Source organism: Scylla paramamosain, chromosome 37 (genome assembly GCF_035594125.1).
Source record: "Scylla paramamosain isolate STU-SP2022 chromosome 37, ASM3559412v1, whole genome shotgun sequence".
NCBI classification, from domain to species: domain Eukaryota; kingdom Metazoa; phylum Arthropoda; class Malacostraca; order Decapoda; family Portunidae; genus Scylla; species Scylla paramamosain.
This window is the reverse complement of record NC_087187.1, coordinates 3,717,501-3,722,500: the sequence shown is the minus strand read 5'-3', so window position 1 is coordinate 3,722,500 and position 5,000 is coordinate 3,717,501.

The window sequence follows — 5,000 nt, the reverse complement described above, 5'->3', positions numbered from 1 at the left end:
TCTCCCCATAAAAAAAAAAAAAAGATAGATAATGAAAAGCAACACAAACTTTCCAGAAAAAAAAACAGATCCCTTTAATTAAAGCGGCGCCATATGACCTCAGTCTTGCGGCGAATCAACTCAAATCGATCAATCAACACTACGAGGCGCAACACTGAACGGAAGTAATCAATATAAAGTTTAACTCTACAACACAACACACATCACCACACAACACCACAACACACAACGCTCCACGTCACCGCAACACGTAGAGAGACAGGTGTTGCAAGCCTTTACCGCAGGCACCTTTAAGCCACACACACACACACACACACGCAGTAATACAGGTAAAGGTAATGTCGCCTCTAAGTCACACCTGCACAAGGAAGCAATAAGTAGGAATATTTATCGTCATTCAGTACAAGCGCATCAGTTACAGAGTAAAGCTATACTCTTCTTACTTGAATACATTAGATTTCCACCTGCAAGAGCCAATCAGCAAGTCAGGCTACACTCGGCGCATTTATAAACAAATCTCCCACTTGTAGAAGGCGGTAATCAATGAAGCGTTACTCGGCGCACTTGTAAATATACACCACTTCCGCTTGCAGGAGATACCCGGCCCACTCGTAAAGATATCATTTCTATACTCAGGAGTCGGCAGTGAGTCAGGTGGTACTCGGCTCACTTGTAAACAATGAGAAAGAGTTACTAGGCTCACTCATAAACATAGTGAAAGAGTTACTCGGCTCACTTGTAAATAAACTGCAAGGGTTATTTGGCTCATTCATAAACACTGTGAAAGAGTTACTCGGCTCACTCGTAAAGAAACTGAAAGCGACATTCGGCTCACTCATAGACGCAACAGAAATGATACTCGGCTCACTCGTAAACATAGTAAAAGCGACACTCGGCTCACTCGTAAACAAAGTGAAAGAGTTACTCGGCTCACTCGTAAACAAAGCGAAAGAGTTACTCGGCTCACTCATAAACACGGAATTACGGGACACAATCGGCTCACTTGTATGCAAAAAACACAATTTCTATAAGTACAAGCGAATCAGAAAGTCAGAAAACAGTAAGTCACTTGGTTTACGTCACTCGGTTAATTCATTGAGTTAAGGTCGTGAATTGCCGCTAAATAAAGACGTAACTCGCCATCCATCCATCCATCCAGCCAGCCAGCCAGCCAGCCAGCCAGTCAGTCAGTCAGTCAGTCAGATAATCAGTCAGTCAGTAGATGAGCCACACATGCACAATTCACATTCAGAAACATAAACTCTTTAAAATAACGAGTTGTACTAAAAGTTATGCTCTCTCTCTCTCTCTCTCTCTCTCTCTCTCTCTCTCTCTCTCTCTCTCTCTCTCTCTCTCTCTCTCTCTCTCTCTCTCTCTCTCTCTCTCTCTCTCTCTCATTTTCCACCCATTACTTCTGGCCCCCTCCTCACACTTGCCACACACCCCAACGACCTTCTCCCTTCCCTTTCCCCCACCCCTCCCTCCCTCCCTCCCTCCCTCCTCTGACAAAAAACCACACTGATTGCTTGAAACATCAACCCCCATAAGTCACATGTTAAGAAGCAAGACCTTGACTAATAAATCTATCTTATGAATGAAGTCGAACGAAAAAGAAAGAAAAAAAAAGGAGAAAAAAAGAAAGATGGTAATTAATATAGATGAAAGCCACTCTTGACACACACACGCACACACACACGAGGATGAATAAATAAATGAATGAATAATAAAAAATGAGCCCCCATGCAGTCAGTTAATTAATAAAGCCACCTGTACATCCATCTGTAATTAAGTGTTTCGCAGGTAAGCAGCAGTACAGGTGGCAGGTATGTGAGGCTAATTAGTCACACAGGTAAGGCTTCCAGATTTCTTTCAGTAGACGAGCAACAAGACTGAAACTAAACTGAATAACTCTTTTTTTTTATGTATATTCTATAGTTTTAGGGTGAGATATTTACCTCTCTCTCTCTCTCTCTCTCTCTCTCTCTCTCTCTCTCTCTCTCTCTCTCTCTCTCTCTCTCTCTCTGACGAAACGAATCTTTTTTACTCACTGACGTTGCACAATTCTTCGCGAGCTACCATTAGGAGCACAGAAACACCTTAAGACACACTCGCTACGTTCACTGCAACCTGCTAAACTTTAAGATAAGCGGGAGCGATTGAGCTCTTGCCCACTGACGGCGCAAACTCCTTCACAAACTACCACTGAAATCATGAAAACCCCTTTGTAAACAGTATCGTTCACTCCAGCTCACTATCGAGATGAAACAAGGAGACAATTAAGCTTTTTCTCACTGACAATACAAAATGATTTATAAACAAACACCAAAACCACAAAAAAAAAAAAACATCCTTGAAAACCGCAATAACATTCACTGAAATCTGTTGAGAATTAAGACTCTAAACGCTTACTCTTTCCTAACTCAAGGTGTAGAATCTTAATAAACAGCCAGTAGAATACATAAACAGCTCTGAATACATCAATAACATTCACTAAGGCCTGTTGACAGTTGAAGGAAGACGCTAAAGCCTTTCCGAACGCGGTGCTTCACTTCAAGACACACCGCAGGCCGCGCAGTGTCACACCGCAAGACACACCATTCACTGCCTGTGTTTAAATATTCCTCCGGTACAAAAAGTCATCTAGGGTCACTGGCGGTGCAAGATCCTTCATAAACTATCACCAGAATCACAGAACTAGCTTTCAAAACGAACAGCCTTCACAAAAACCTGGTACGCGTCAAGACAAGCCACCGAAACACGTTAACAGAATCCGTCACAAACTCGAGTCACACAAAACACCTTTAAAAACAGGAATGACCTTCACTAATGCCAGCTAGAAGTCATCACAAGACACTGAGACCTTTCATAACACGTCCCTTCATTTCAAAACACACCGCGGGCCGCAAAATAAATGACAGCACAAATCAAACTGTTTGCTGGTTGTTTTAAAGATTTCATAGGTAAAAAATAAACCATTCTGGTCACTAGCTTTAAGAATCCTTCATGAATTATTACTGGAATCATGAAAACACCTTTAAAAACTGTAATAATCTTCACTAAACCGTGTTAAAAGATGACATACGACGAAACGCTTGAGTTGTTGTCATTATTTGTACGAAATCATTCATAAACTATCACTGAAATCACAAAAGCACCATAAAAACGCCAATAATCTTCACAAAAAATCTCTTGAACGTTGAGACGAGACAAACTAATTAAGCTTTTCACCCTGATGGCACAGAATCCTTTACGAACAGACGCTATAGTCACAAAACCACCTTTAAGAACACCAGTAACCTCAACTGAACCCTGTAAAAACTAAAAGCAACACACCAAAAACCTTGAAACACACACACACACACACACACACACACACACACACACACACACGTCTCTTCACTTCAAAACACACCAGAGGCCACAAAAATAGCAGCCACCACATACTCAACGTTTATCTGTCTGCATACACACTTCACAGCAGGACCATCGAGTGTCAGTGAAACGCAGCAACAAGTGTCGTGTGGCCATTAGCAATCAAAGGGTAAGATCAATAACAGTTAAGTGTGATAACAACAACAATAACAGCAACACGAGTCACGAGGAGCGCCTGAATAACAAGTACAAGTAATCGATCGGTCTCTTTCCCTCGCTCACTTTAATAACTTCTCGTCCATTCACTCTCCCCCTCCCCCCTTTTTTAATGAATGGTGCCCCTAAAACCCTCAAACCCTCGTGCCTGAGATCCCTAATATATTTAAATGTACGAGAAACGGAGCTTAATGTATCTTAATGCACAGAAAATTATTACTATTACATACAAATGCACAGAAAACGCTTCCTATATGGCAAATAAATGCAAGTAAAACGGTCTCCTTAGTAATTAAATGCACATAAAATGATTCGTAATATATTGAAGTGCACAGAAAATGATCGCTATATTAAATAAATGCACAGGAAACGGAAATCAAAACACACGAAAAAAAGAAAAACGAACAAAAAGAAAACAATAGAGATAATTATACAACTGAAGATAACACTTAAAATATATACCTCGGATAAACCATTATGTAAAAAAAAGAAAAAGCAAAGGAAATAAAAAAAAATAGAAACGAAGATGGAACTTAATGAATGGAAAGAAACCAGACCGGAATGTGAAAGTCAAGTAATAAAACACAAAACAAAACAAAACAAAACAAAAATAAATAAATAAAAATTTTAAAAAATCAACAAAGAATAAAAAAAAGGTCGAACATAAGAAATAAAAATAAACAAAACAAAACAAAAAAAAGAACCAAAAGGCAACAAACGAAAAACACAAAATAAACAAACAAAACAAAACAGAGAAGGCCCAAACACTAACCCCTTCGGTACACCACAAAACAAAGAACAAAGAACACGGACAAAAACAAAACCACAACACACGAGGACACAAACAAAAGCCAACAGAGGAGGACCATAAAGAACGACACAAGAAGAAAGAGGAGGAGGAGGAGGAGGAATAGGAGGAGGAGGAGGACAAAAAGCCTTAAGGACACCACAACACCGCCATAAAACCATCCCGGCGTGACATTTTCTTTAGTATAACAATTCCTTTCATTCTGCAGGGCATTCCTTTGAAAGATAAACACACACACACACACACACACACACACACACACACACACACACACACACACACACACACACACACACACACAGAGACGTTTTTACAATCATAATTTCCATTCACTTAGTATAATTTTAAGCTAAAGATTGTGGTTTCTTTAATCTTTCTTTATTTTTCTTTAATCTTCGTGTTATCGTCTTTTTATTTTTTGACTGTTTTCTTCCTTTCTTTTTGTCTTCTTTTCACATTTTTTAACTAATTTTCCTCGTTTTTTTTTCTTTTTACACTCATAAACATCATTTTCTTTTCTACGCTGATTTTTTTTTTAATGTTTTATTATCTATTTATCTTCTTTATTCCTCCTTCATTCGTATCGTTCTTTTAGACTTAGCCA